The sequence below is a fragment of the Pithys albifrons genome, chromosome Z (genome assembly GCF_047495875.1).
Source record: "Pithys albifrons albifrons isolate INPA30051 chromosome Z, PitAlb_v1, whole genome shotgun sequence".
Lineage (NCBI taxonomy): Eukaryota > Metazoa > Chordata > Aves > Passeriformes > Thamnophilidae > Pithys > Pithys albifrons.
In genome coordinates this window covers 31,340,376-31,355,907 of record NC_092497.1, presented here as the reverse complement: position 1 = coordinate 31,355,907, position 15,532 = coordinate 31,340,376, and the positions used below count along the sequence as shown (strand labels likewise).

At 33.0% G+C, this 15,532-nt stretch overlaps 1 protein-coding gene across 3 annotated transcripts in view; it reads left to right on the top strand.

Moving 5' to 3' along the window:
* Positions 1-15,532, top strand: part of KIAA0825 (KIAA0825 ortholog) — a 291,172-nt gene that overhangs the window by 221,456 nt on the left and 54,184 nt on the right. The gene's annotated exons all lie outside the window — the stretch shown is intronic.

Sequence of the window (15,532 nt, the reverse complement as noted above, 5' to 3'; positions counted from 1 at the left end):
ACTTTTAAGAAAAAGGAAAATCTTTCTTCATTTTGGTAGAATGAACTATCTGGAGACTTTTCAAGTAGTTATGGAAGAAAGTAAAGTAATGCTATACCACCTGTTCTAGGTGTTGCGTAAAGGTGGGGTAGTGCCATCTGTCTCCTTTTTGCTTTCAGTGATGTCTTCTTCAGAAAGAAGTAGAAAAAAATAGACTTGTTGTCTTCAGCTCTTCTCTTTTAGAAAACTGTTTTGAGAAATTGAACTTTTGGGTTGTAATGTTATAGTGAGTGATATTCTGCAGATCTTACTGTGGTCATCTGGTTCAATAAATGTGCAGCATCACCAAGAAAATGATGTGAGAAGTATGGGGTAATGCATGTTCATTCATGTTAAGCCATTGACATGGAACCATTTCCTGATTTTTGTCTCATAGACTCACTGAATGTATTCCCCCAGCCATGCCTATGCTGCAGACTGGAAGATAGCAAAAGTGGTGTAGGGGTATTACACATGAGGTGCTTTAGGTACCACAAACTTAAGTAGTCTGGAGCTCCTCACAGACTAATTTTCTTTGCTGAAGCAGTGTAAATTAGCCAACACGAGCTTGTACTGCTTAGAGTGTTTCTAGTACCCAGGTTAGTTCATCTAAAAATAGGTTTGGAAATTCTGTATTCTTTGTGAGTTGCAGTGTGGGCATGCATTTAATGTCTGGTGATGGCTGGGGCATGCATGGAACTGAAACAGTTAAAGATCAAAGAGACTCTGGCTGTCAGTAATTTTAGACACAGTTTAAGTGATCAAGGTAGAATGTAGGTGAATGTAATCCCCCTCTCAAAGATAAGAGATACAAATTTATTGACCATAATACATTTTTATTTTTATATGTTTATTTAGTAACCATAATATAAATGTCCAATTAATTCAAAATATACTGTTTAAAACATGCTTTTAAAATAACTATTTGCTTTCACATCTGTATCAAATTGATTTTTGCTGGAATTAGAAGTTTTATTTTCACTTGAATTGTCTATGAAATCTAGACTTCTGTTAATTGAAAGGATCACTAATAGGAAAAAAAAAAAACCCAAACACAAACAACTCTGCATCTGCCAATCTATTATATTGGTATATCAATTTTTATTAGAAAACATGATTTTTTAAAGTAAAAGAGGCACCAAATCTATGTGTTATTTTAGTGTTAGATGTAAAATTACAATGTAGGCTATAAAACCTGTAATTTTTCATTGTGATGGCATAAGAAATGTTGGTTTTCACTGCTGTAAGACAACTTCCTAAAATCCATAGTTATTCTGTTATTTTCTTTGAAATATCTTTTTGAAAGCATACAGTGGTCTATGAGAGTGCAAATCGGTGTGTATATAGTCAAATAAGTAAAGTTTATTTTGTTATAATTGTGGAATATTTAAAGCAAGAATAGTGCGAACCTCCCTCCATTTATTAAGAGTAGTTAGAGAAAACAAGCATGAATATGGGTTTTACTTCAATTTTCTTGTTGGATATTTTGTTTCTACAAGTGAAAGTGTTTTGGTGATAGACTGTACTGTCTTGAGTAACTTCTAACCTCAAATGAAGACATGCAAAACTATTTCAGAAAGATTTTGAACCTCTCTAACTGTCTGCAGTTATTGAGAGTTGCTGTATTTCTGAGCTATAACAAGAAGATTTTTGAAAAATGTTCTTCATTGCAGAACTTGTTTTATATAAGAAGTATACCTGAAAAGCTAATTTCTTTTCTCCTTTCTACACCGCAATCCACAAAGTGTGATTAATAGTAGATTTAAATTTGCTAAGTGCATTTACTCCTTTGTGCCATCATAAAGAGAATCTATTACTGTAAAATTGAGGCTTAGTTCCAAATTGCACCATTATGAAGTTGTCTTCCAGCAATGTTTTGTCTCTAATACACTTCCCTCATTGTAATTCTATTGCAAAGCTGATGTCTAGCATCAAGTCTCACAATAATTATTTTAAATTGCTACTAGGAACAGTAGTCCTGGTGGGATATATTACTACTATTCTAACAAGATGAATTTCAATGCACTTGTAACCGTGTTATACTATATTATGAAAAGAAGAAAATCCTTGGGTTGTAGGTAGATATGCAGATTTAGAATACTGCAAAATTATTTTTATCAACTTCATAACACTTCACGTTGCACTTTTATAAATTAATATTAATTATATATTAAAATGCACGATAAACTGACACTATGTAGTGGGGTTTAAGTGAAACTTAGCAATGAGATAGGGAGGAGCTTTAGAAATTAAATTGTTCTGCTGAAATAGCTTCTAGACTCAAAGCTTGGAAGTCTCCTGAACTTGTGTCAAGAATAATTAAAAAATAAAGTGTAAACTAAAGGACCACACTGTAAACATTCACAAGCCATGAAGTTTTGAGGCTATACTTCAGAGTGACATCAACAATTAGCTCCTAAATTCATCCCAATTACTCTAGAAACTTTAAGACAGATATTTGCCAGTTATTTTAAAATGAGTACTCGGCTAATGTAATACAAATTCAGTAAGGTACTTTCTGTAGTTTTATTTTATTGTGCAGTTCTAAATTTCAGTGCTTGTGCTGTAATTAAATAATAACATGTAATTATTTGCACACCAAAATTCAGTATCATTCCAAAGTTATAGTCAGATAAATCTGTAATATCTAAATCTAAAAGGAATCCTTACACATCAACACTTAGAATATGGCTAAAATTTTGAACTTCCACAATTTCGTATTTAGAACATTCAGAACTGAATGTAGTTTAAGCAACAACAAAATAATCTCCCCAGGCAAAAAAGAGAAGACAAACTTTTACATTACTCTGTCTTGTGCAGCACTGCCTGCAGTGCCTTCATCCACAGATACAACTATGAAAATTACACTCCTCTCTTGGTTTGGGAAAAAGAGTGTTTGGTTGGTGGAAAAAATTACAAGAAACAGGAAGTGCCTTGAGTCTAATGGACTGTTTTGTTTGACTGCTCACATCCCTCCTCCTAAACATTGTATAATGTCTTTCTCTTCTCCCTCTCATTTCTGAATTCAGTATTTTTTGTGAATTTATGAAACAATTTACAGTAAAAAGTATATGTTATGTTAGGACCTACAGTCCTAATGGTGTTTGAAGTTCAGCATTCTGTGTGTTTGCACTTTTTTATTTTTGTATATAAGTTCACAGTTACCATGCCCACATGTACAGGTTGCTCATACATTTCAAAGGAGTTATAAAATGAGATTTTCACATAACTGTATATCTTGTCATCATAAGAATTTAAATAAAAAACAGTAAAATGTATGGAACTCTCCAAACTCAAATAGCTATTGCCAGTGACCAGATTTTCGCATTAGGCCTTTGCTTGCTGACTTGTGTTGTAAGGTCACTGCAGACTATAATTTGTTAAATTTGATTAAAAGAGAGCTCATATTCTCAAAGGAAGTGGCCTCTCATCCAGTGTGAAGTAAAGTAAAGGTCTGTGCTGAATCCAGGCTAAAAGTACTTACCTTGTAGAGCTGATGCCAAGAACTGAGAAGCAGTTTGCCAGTAAGTACATTGCTGCCATTGATGTTGCTCCATTAAAAATAAATACATAATTTTGCTTTTGCGCTTTGGCAATTTGAAATGCTGAAAGTAATTTTGTTTGTTTAGAGAAAGTACAGAATGAATGCAAATGGAAGCAGTAAGTCTAGGTGCCACGCAGCTTCAACAGTGTGCCATAGACAACTTTTCAGTGGATGTGAAAATAGTTCAGTTTTCATATTCTACTTCTATTTATCTGCTTGAACACTTAGTAGAAGCTTTAGAAATCGGATATGACAACTTATACACAATTTTTCTAAAAGTTTGTCAATAATGGTGAGTTGCACCAGCTTTTCTACAAGTCAAAGAAGCAACTAGTAAAATATTTCCCCCCTGCCTGTTCTGGCAGCCATAAATCACATTAATCCAAAAATTAAGTGTATCTTTCCAATTAAAAGTGGTCATGCTGGACTGAAAAGATCAGGGACTGGAATAGTAACATACTACCTTTGCACAGATATTTCAGTTCTTCTTGGTGGTGAAGTACTACAAACCACACAGTTCTAAAGATTTAAGAAAAAATTAGACACATTACTATATTAAAATTAAATATTGTATAGTGACACCTTCTCCGGTTAAATTGGTTTCAGTATATGGAGATTCCTGTACAGATGCACATTGTTAGAAATAGCGAAAGAGTACTTTTGACTGGACTGAATATATAGTGGGCCTGAGAGCCTGCTGGTAGGCAAAAGTCAAACTAGAAATCTCAGATATCTTCTGATAAATATAGGACTACCATTAATGCTAAACAAGGTATATTCCACAGCACTTTTCTTTGTCTAGCAGAGTCTGTTAAAGAGAGATAAACAGAATTTCATCCAAGGCCCTGTGAATGTTAATACAGTAAAACCAAAGATTCATAGTGCTACTAAAAACACTCCTGAGTGCTAAATAAAAAATTCTGTCAGAATAAGCCCATGAGTTCACCTCTTGGGATTGTTAACATCCTTTGGCTTAAAATATCAAGTGAGGCTTAATAAGAAATTGAAATTAGCTTGGAAATTTTAGTAATTTTTACTTCTTTGAACCTAGGAAAAGAGTTATTCATTAGCTAGTTCAAGAAGTAAGAAAAAATACGTGCTGTTGAAATATTTTAATAGTACTTAACTTACCAACACTAGATGGGAAGAGATATACTCTATTTTATGTTAAGAAAGTAGGATGCGAATTTACCGATATGTGTATCATCTTCAGATCTGGAGAGTGTTGAATGGGTTACTGTCCAGAGCTAGATAAATCTGAATTCCATAGAGCTGAAAATTAGCTGTATGATATATGAACTAAATAATAGTGTTCCTGACATAGGAAAAAGTGTTGGAAATTAAATATCTAGTTAGAAACACTGTGTCTTCACAATGTGCTGCATGCACTGCATGTGCTAGAATTTCTTAGTTCTTTTTTTTAATCTTTTATTCATAGCATTGCAGGTAATGAAAAATTTATGCCTTGTCTGGCATTGAAATTAAATGCAAAATGAAAACAGAAGCAGTTTATACTGACAGTTTAAATGTCTTTATCTAGCATACGGTTGCACTATAAAAATCACTGTGTGACTTTTAAAGTCTCCCACGTGCAAAAATGCAAACATCGCACAATAGAGGATAAAGTTAGGACTCTCTGTATATTAACAGAAAAGTTTTCATTATTATTATTCCCTACTAATTTTTCCGAATTATTTCAGAACATCAGATAAATGTGAATACAGATCCCCACACCACCCAGCGACTGACACTTTTATATGACATCTGGAAAATGATTGGGTTTTGCATAATGTTTTATAAAGGCAATTTCTATACTTGCCTTATTCAACTTGCCTTGAATTCAATTAAAGGCATAGATCTTCTACTTGCATATTGCAGAAGTAAAAGATTATTCAGATGAGTCAGTTAAGGAGGATTACTAAGAATGAAATTCACAATCCATATAAGACACATTTTAAAAAAGTGTAAAATAGTTTTTGAAAAAACAGTTTTTATTGCAGCAACTTTAGCTATAAATTACTATAATTAAAATTCTACTTTATTTTGAGTGATTCAATTACTTCTTGAGGTGTATACCTGCAATGATTTTTTGGTGGTGTTCTTTTTTGTTTTCTTGTTTTAACTGTTTCTGTAATGTCAGGTCACTAGTTATAATTTTAAAAGTAAAGTTAATATCAGGAAAATAATTGCAGTGAACTTTTGTGAGTAGTGTATTATTATGTATCATTAGATAGATGTCCTAAGAAAAATAATTCTTTTAAAAATGTTTTAATAACTGAAATGTGAAATGTACTGTCTAATAGGAGTCACATACAGTACTAACTTTAAACTACCAATTACATTTTCATATGCAGAAGCCTATTCTCCGGTGTTTACCAGTTTTACATCCAGTTTCTGATTTGTGACTTTTTGCAATGCCTTATATAAATGTTAGTATGTATAATTACAGAGGTAATTTTATATAATATTAGTTGTGCTAAGAGTGTACTGAAAGTCTGTTTAATTCAGTAGTTCATTTGCATTGTAATGATTCTAACAGCATAAGGCTACAAGTAAAATTGAAACATCTTATTGACTGCTGCTGCGGTGTGACAAGAGTTGAAGTTCTTATTTTGTGCTCTTATGTATTTAAAAAATACTCACATTTAAAAATATTAGAGAATGCTTATGTGAGAATTACTATAATCAGCTGCTATATGTCTTAAAGTCTGTCATGTAACAAAAAGATATTTAAAACATATTGGATTTTGATATCCATGGCGTTTTATTGCTGATTTCAGGATGTTCACTACCAGAATTACACACTTGAACAGATAATTCTGGTAGAGATGGTGGACTGAATTTATCACATGCACTTGAGGAAGGAGGCTAAGATACCTTTCAATGGGAGGGAGGAATGTGACAATAACTTTTTTATTTTTAAATCAGATGTTTTGAAAACATAAGATGCAGTCTAGAGAGTTTTATACTGAGAAGTCAATGTGCCAGCTTTCACAGATACAAGGAAGAACACATTTTGTTGCTCTGTATATTGATACAGATTTTAAGTTAGCTATGTAACATTTCTGTCATTTTATTTTACCATATACAGATTTAATATCAGTATAAATAAATCTAAATGATTTGCTTCTTTCTTCCTAATTCAGAAGCAATGTGAAAACCTGAAGACGTTTGAAGTGACAGCATTACAGGCAGTCTTTTGCATACATGGCCTTTAGGGATGACTGGCTACCTTGCATCTAATAAACAAGAAAGTGAATTCATTGAATAATAAATTACATGGCATAAGTTGTGATAACAAAGAGCAAATGTAACTTTAGATGAATAATATTTGCTTTATGTGGGATTTTCTGAGATGGCTGTTTCTTCGCCAAGAGATATCATTAAAAGGTTCATTATATTAAGATGTTCTTTCATAGAACACAGCCTAAAATGATGTAGCAGGGTTTTTCATTTTTCTGAGCATCTTTGTGTGTGCCTGTATTAAACTCACTGTCTGCACCAGGGGGATAACTGGGATTCTTTTAGGCCACTGAGGTTTGTTTTTAATGAAAATGCCTAGTCATTTTAAGATGGGTCACCCAACAATTAAATAGAGATGTCTAATTGGTTCATCCATATTAGGGTCAGCAGCTGGTTACAGAATAATAGCTTGCAATGCCCCAATTGCACAGCTCTGAACCAAATTAAATTAATATTCTACTCTTTGTTTCAATGTAGCTTCTTGGGGATCCCTAGCCTGCCACACCAAATAAAGCAGAACTACTGTTTTACATTTTCATTATGATGAGTTATGTTTTAAATTGCAAATACATCCTATTTAGTTTGCATGGAATATAATTTTTGGTATCTTGACTTTCTTCAGGTGGTTGGTGTTTATGTTTAGTTTGCTAATTCCAGTTATTAAATGGACCTGGGAATTCATGGGATTACAGTTGGTATAAATAAACAATTGAAACAGTCAGAATATGAAAGTTTGAAGGGAAGAAGTTTTACTCAATTAGTGTTTTTGAAATTGAAAAGGATTTTATGTATTGAAGTGGTTTATAAGTTAACTCACAATTAAACACAATTATATCATTGTAGCGGTAGTGGGGAAGCAGGTATTTTAACTTTTCTGCTGTTAGATACTTATTTCAATTTTGTGTTATTTAATTAGTGAAAGCTGATGCTCATCATATGTCAGTACACTAAAGCAGATTATTATTGTCTGAAAAGAACTATGTGTTCTCAAATAAAACTTGCAACTTTTAGTGGTTACACTTTATAATTCATAGAGAGCAACAGCTGTGGTGAATCAGATTCTACATTAGTGTTAATTCTTGCCTGGTGAGGAAGAATTAAAGTGCTTCTTTATTCCTAAAGGCAGAAAATATCCAGCTATGTGATTTTCATTATTTTTAAATTAAGTATCAAAATATCCAAGTGCCAATTCCCATCAGATTAAATGGTCTTGGCACTAGATCCTGTTGCTTTTAAAATATATATTGATATATTCTGCCTTTAGGAATAAAGAAGCAGTCATGTTTTTAGGTTAAAAATGAGATTTCAAGCTTTTATGTCACATTAAATACGGAGTGCTACTTGTTGAGCAGGGGACCTGGGAAGGAGATAATCTAAAGCGATTGTTTTCTAAATTGTACCTTGAAATTTGGGCAGCTATTCTAATGATTTTCACTGATGGTGGGCCCAGCCACCATCATTAACAGGATTAATCCTGTTGTGCCTGTGCATCAGTTACCTACTACTGAAGTGGCACAGTATTGCAGTTTACTCCTAAACTAGATATTAATGGCTGTTTCTTATGTTGTGGATCTCCAACTACAGAACTTTTGATCACAAAGTGGTTTTGCTGACACTTTCAAATAAACTTGTTATTCAGATCTTGGGAGACAAGTTTCAAACCTGATGTTGATGAGCTTGGCTTTTGTGTTGTTTTGCTTGTGAGGTTTATTTTTTGTTTTGTTTTGTTTTTTTCTGAGTTAATCAAGTCCAGAGAATAATCATGACCAAGTCAAATGGATGGTAGGAGCAGTGCCAGATGAAATGTAGAGTAAAAGATGAGAAAAATTTGAAGCATTTGTGTATGTTCCTTAATTCTTACTGTATTAGCAATATTAATTTAGAAAAGTGGAATTTTCTGTTAACAGTGAGGTTACTGTCAAAAAGAAATTACGATATGTAAAAAGGATAGGCTAGAGAATAATACAGAAATATCATTATGGAAGCTCTGTCCCATTTTTAACAATATTTCCTATGGTTGGATATCCCTCTCATGATGGATGTGGCAGGCTGAGGAGAGCTCAGAAAAAGGAGTGCAAAGTTAGAAAGTTTATGTTGTACCTGAAAACAGTGAAATGTGTGTGCATCTAATATGTAGGTCATACATAGAGTTTCTCTTTTGCTATTAGAAAAGAACAAAAGATAAATGGAGAAATAGAAAATTCTTAACAGGAATAACCTATATTTTCATACAACATAAAAGTAGCCTGAAAGTAATTGCCACAGAAGCTTCTAGTAAGCAAGTCTTGTAAGGAGAGATTCCTTCAGAATCATGCATTTTAATAGGTACTGTTAAGGAAGAGATACAGACTGGACATATAAAAAGTAGCCTTGCACCATTTTCTAAGTGGGAATGACTGGGAAAAATATTTTGTGGAAAGGGATGTCGACATACTACATCTGGTTTCATGTGCCCACCTTCTAACTTTTTCTTCTTTAAATGTTTCTGGAAGACTTTTTGTAAAGGAAACTCCTCTTTCTTTCAACTTCCAAAATACATTCCTGCCGAGCAGAACTTTGCACCAGTAGCTGGTTAGTTCGGTGCTCTCTTCATACCTCTCACTATCTGTTTTCTTCTCCTCTCCAAAACTGTAAAGCATTTGCTGTTTATGCAAATTATTGTATAGATTTCATGCATATAATTTATCTTTTTACTTCCAAAGTATTTGCCATATTCTAAGCCTTTTTAAACTAACAGCAGACAGTGACCAGCGTTGTTGTCCTTGTTGAGGTTCTCCTTTTTTTTTCTTTCTTGCTAGGGCCCAGAATAATGTAACTCCATTTTTATTGATACTTAGATTGTTTGAAATCTAGTTCACCTAGGACTATGTAATCTATCGTCATACCTCTTCAATTCAGAATAACCCTACCCTAGTTTATTGATAAATAGCTTTTAGCTGTTCTCTGCTAGCCTCTTCTTGATAAGAACAAATTTAAGAAAAAAGTCGTTGAATGCTAATTAAATAACACGATTAAAAAGCTCTATTCTGCTTTAAAACTTTAATATATAAATAGCCATAAATATAATAATATTACTAAATTCACTGTGATTGCTTTTAATCAGCCTATGGGTTATTGAGAAAACGTTCAGTTCACATAGGACAAAAAATTTAGTTTTTATGTATTTTTATAAATGCCTGCTTGATCTTTCTGATCTGCAATAGTCTGTTAAACAATTTTTATCAATAATGAGAAATAAAATGATTGTTTTCCCATACCAGAAGATTTTGAAGCATTTTCAAGCATGGTTTCATATGGAACATCTCTGAGCTGATCTTTGCGTGGTTTCTGCTCCATTCTGAATTAAATAGAAATGTTTCATTTGATTCATTTTAGCTATGTTGCATTTCAATCTCCTACTCACTAACCCAATGATTCACGTTCAGCATAAAAGTCTTTCCCTTAAGAAATAATGAGAGATAGCAGGCATTCGATAAATAACACAGTCCATCTAAGGTGTAGGAGTAGCCCAAATAAGCTTACATTATCACTGAAGTGATGTAAGATGAAAGTTCAATTTAATCAAAATAATGAACAGAAATAGGATGGGGGGTTTTTTTAGTTCTATTCTTCACTTTAAAAATAAGAAATTTCAGTTAAAAAAAATTTTCCTGCAGAGGACTTTATTTTTGCTTAAACAATTTTTTTTTATTTTCTATCAAGACATGAAGTTCCATATCAGCTCTACTCATTAATTATTGTTAATTTTTTTGATGTTTTTCATTTTGATAAATGATTGTAATTTTTAGCTTATTGTTAAATTCAATGATACTTTTCTAAGCACTCTTCATGGTAATTTGAGAGAAATTTGGAATGTTTCCATGAGTAAAAGGAAAGTTTACTGATAGTAATTATGTAAGCAAAAGTAGACAGATTTTGTCCTACTGAATACCCACAAGTGTGTTCTGAAAGCAAGTTGTTTATAATGATGTTGTCTCAGACACTTCATTCTCAAAAAGTTAGTGCTAAATAGAAAGACTGGTATTTGTTTCCCTTCCAGGCCAAGAAAACATCTAAAATAAAACACTTGAAGTCAAAAGCATGAGTAGGAAAAAGCAGACCTTCCCATTGAGTTTAACAAAGATGTGGTTCCAGAGAGTTGTGATTCTGACTTAATGGAACCCACAATAATAGCCTTGAGGCCTCCTGATAAAGAGAACCCAAAAGTTCCAGGACCCAGCAGAAAACTTTTGTCTCTTTTTTTAAGTAGATGTTATGGTTTGAAGGAGAAATTTTGCTTACCACTATTTGACTTGAAATAAAAGTGCTTTGATTGGTTGATAAGTTTGATTTTTCAAAAGTGATTTTCAGTTCATGTATGTCATTATTACTGCAGTTATGAATCTCATTTTCTTAGCCAGGGTCTTGTTTTTATCATTTATAACAGGTTGTATGCCAGGTAAGGGGTTTTTTAGACCATCCTTGGGATTATCTTTACATACACATTTTGAAGAGTGAGAGATGTGTATTTGGGGATGAAAATTGGAATAAACCATGAGCACTGTGGGAATTCCCATACTTGCCCTCTTTTTGTGGATGATTCAGAATGTAAATTGCCTATCTGAAGGTTTGGCTGAAGTGCACAGACTACATTTGATAAAGTACCATTGAAATGTACCAATTCACGATTTATTTTCTATTTCCTTTAACTTGCTGGTTTGTTGGGTTTGGTTTGGTTTGCTTTTGTTTTGTTTTCAGAAAATGCATATAACTGACTTGAATTGGTACATTAGACAACTGTAAATGATTTAAGAAAAAACTTTTTAAAAGTTCTGGCCTTTTCAGTCCACAAATGTTATCGAATACCAACTAGGTGATACAAACAATGATTGCCATGATGCTTTAAACAAGACAGATTCTACCATATTGAAACAAGCAGATTAGCAACAGGCCTGGGTATGATGGGCAGTGAGTAAATCTAACACTTGCTTAACCCACTACATTTATAATAAAATAGTGATAATATCAAACAATAGTATAAAATCAATACACTTTAACATCTTTCAGTTTGGGAATGTCATCATTTTACATTTTTTTTTACATTACAACCGCTACTTAATTAATTTAATTTTTTGGAGTCTCTAGTTCTTAACTGAAACTTCAAGCTATGGAAAGATAATACAACTTACCACAATTGCATTTTGCTTAGTTTTTCAAAATGTAATAGAAAGAGTTCCTAAAAATTCTAAGAATATTCTTTAGCAGCATCCTAGTCCTGTTTCAGTTCTGTGGGTATGTTTGGGATTACTTCATTTTCCTCTGTTATTTTGTCTTTTACACTCAGAAAATTCCTCTGAAACCTCATGATAAACTGCTGAAATGCTCAGCTTTATTTTTACATAATCTCACTTAAACTGTCAAAATATGATTTTGCAGTGTCTATATAGAAAGTTTGATGATCTCAAATGCTACTTGATAACATGCATGCTTGATTTTAATTTTGTAGCTAGTATGGAGTGTGCTTTAATTTACCTTACATTTTGGCAATCCATGGAAGAAACTGCCAAGTGAGATGTGCTTTATTGCGTGTTAATCTGTCATCAACTGCTCTGATACATATTTGCATGTTTTTATGATAGTATTGAGAGCTGGTCAGTTCTCTTCAACCCTAGCTTGAATGCTAAGGCCATGTTTATTGACTGTCTCAAAGGAAATTCCAGTAGCCTTGTCATCCAGAAGTCCCTGCCACTGAAGAGACCTCTCAATTCTGTGTTTTCTGCTTTCATAGCAGAAGCACAATAGTGACAGACTTACATTTGGTCCTTACTTTAATTATTTTTTCTGAATTGCAGAATAAAACTGAACAGCCATTTTGTTGCCCCATACTTGCCACTACATAATGCCCCATGAGCAGCAATCTTCATATAATTAGATATCAGAAGTAAAAAAGAACCCTTTTAGTTATCAGATATGTCCCTTACTTTGGTGAAAAACAGAATGAGATTAGAACTGAAATATGTTTACTGTAAGAAACAACCTTCAGAAGTAATCGGAGCAATGTCAACTTGTGTGATTTTGCCTTAACAGAATGTTAAGTCTTGGCTAGTGTTTCAGTAGAATGGTAATGTCAGCATTATTGTTTTTCCTATTTTCTCATATGAGAGGTAGTAATGAAACTTTTGTGTACTTTTTGCTGGGAAAGAGAAGAGTGGGCATTGTGTGAAAAAGTTAGGCACATTTCAAAGATTCAGATAGATCTAATAGCCATAATTAGTAACTTTTTGGGCAAACAAATAAATACACTGAATCTTAAAATCAAGATATTAAAATGAAATTTATTCTCTGACATATCCAAAGTGGAGAAGCAGTGTTTCTGATACAATTTTCTTTCCATTGTAGTGATTGATTTCTGTCAACAGTTTTTAAAACATTTGACATGAAGCAACAGATTTCTTCTGTTTAAATTATTTTGTATCTTTTATAATAATAATAGTTGCTCTTACCAGTTAGAGGGGAAAACACCAATTTCTTAAGTTGTTAGAGAACAGAACAGTTTTGTCAAGAATTGAGTAACAAATAAGTTTATATTGTGTTTCCTTGTTGGAAATGGTTAGGTCTTTCTGAAAGATTTCCTGATATCTCTGCACACTGTTTCACTTTGAACTGATCAAGAGAGTTAAATCAGATGTAGACCCGACACTAATTTCACAAAAAAATTTCACAAAAAAATTTCACAAAAAAATTTCACAAAAAAATTTCACAAAAAAATTTCACAAAAAATTCACAGATCACAATAAGCACATTTCTGAAAGAAGAACAAAAAAGATTAGAATATATTTATTATTTGTCAAATCTGATAGTACAGTCTTAGTGTTATTAAAAGTCAAGAGAACTGAGCAGATGTCTAGCAATACTGAATTATACAGTCTGAGTAACTTCTGTAGCTACCAGATCCTGTGCAATCTTTTCTTGACTGTTAAATGTCAGTCGGTGAATCCTTATGCTTAATATCAAGTGATTAACAGAACCAGCTGTGTACTGTTCATGCTTAATAGAAATGAAAAAAATTGAAGATTAACATATAACAGGTAAATTGCACTGCTTTACTGAAATGATGTGACATATAATAATTTTAGTTGCATTTTAAGTGAACATTCTGAGAGACCCACAATGGGTTAAGCCTGTTGATCAAATGATTACAAAATACCCTTGCTAATTTCTGTGGATTTGTTGTGTTGGGATTTTTTGTTGGTTTCTTAGTTTGTTTGTAGTTTTTGATGTTGCTTTTTTGGGTGCTTTTTTGTGGGTTTGGTTTTTTTTATTTGTTTGGGGGGGTTTGGTGTGTTGTTGTTGGGTTTTCTTTGTTTGGTTTTGGTTGTTTTGGTTGGGGTTTTTTTCAGATTTATTAACCTTATGGTATTGTTGACCATATTTTGACTTTCAAGGAATTACAGTGATGTAAAAATATAGTGATGTAAACCTTTTGGTCTGTCAAACTATTTAACAGACAGTGCAAGTTTTGTCCCAAGATTTTGTGAATAATCTGCTTTCTTGATGTTTTTTAAAACACAGTGGGAAACCTTTACAACTTATAGCATGCATTTAAAAGCCCAGACCATAATACTTAAAGATACATGTCTATGAAAGAATAAAAGTCTCCAGAAGAAGTGCAAAATATACTAAAACCAAAAGCTTTTAATGCAGTATATAGTAGAAGAATTTGGCTTGCACGAAGCACTTCATGTCTGCTGCTACAAAAAGCAGGGGAGGCACAAACAAGCCAGAAACCTCTTCTAGGATTCCAAGACATGACTCAGTAGGTACCAAACCTTTATTCCAAATTGTGTGCTGTATTACTAACATTTTATCTTAATAGTGCCAATGAAATCACATGCATCTGCATGCTTTTTCAAGAGTAATAGATGGACCTAAAGAGTTTGCTAAGCAAGATATCAGAGTTTAAAACTTTAGAGGAAAGTGAGAGGTGGTTAGACTTAATAGAAATTCAATGTATTCCACAGTCTCACTGTTCAAAGATTTACTTGATCTTTTAGCAACTGATGTGTTCAATGGAACAAATTAACACAAGTAGCCACATTGAAAGGCTCATGTATTCAATAGTTCTGGTTTAATTTATAAAAAAATATTTTATGTATATTCCTATTGAAGTATCAACTTGCACACAAAGCATTGAGCTACAAAGGTATCTGAGCAGTAAGTACAAAATCACTGTGATAATCACTGTTGATAAGGCATTAGTAGGCAAAGTAGGTAGATTAATTTACTTAGAGTAAGCTAAATGCATTCTTTACTCATAAAGGGAAATAGTTTTCTCACTTAGGCCAGATACCTGACTTTTGACAGCAAATGGCACTGCCTGGATTTCTCTTTGACAATTTGGCAACCCTGCACCTCTGTTATAGTATCCATTTATTTTTCTTGTTTTCATCCAGATTAATCCATTCTGTTTTGACAAGAAGACTGATGGGTAATTGATAACTGTGATAGACACAAACAGAAGAGTTGGATGCTGAATAATTCAGTACTTTTCAGTATCAATAAGACTGCGGGCTGAAGAATTTGTGTCTCTATTTGCACTTTAACTAAACTAAGTCAGCCCAGTCACTTATGCTGCCAGGCTATCAGAAAACCAAACAGTGTACATTCAGTTTCCACCCGACAAAATGTTTTATAAGCTTGTAACAATATGTGTGAAGCTGCCAGAATAATAAATAGGTACAGCAGCCC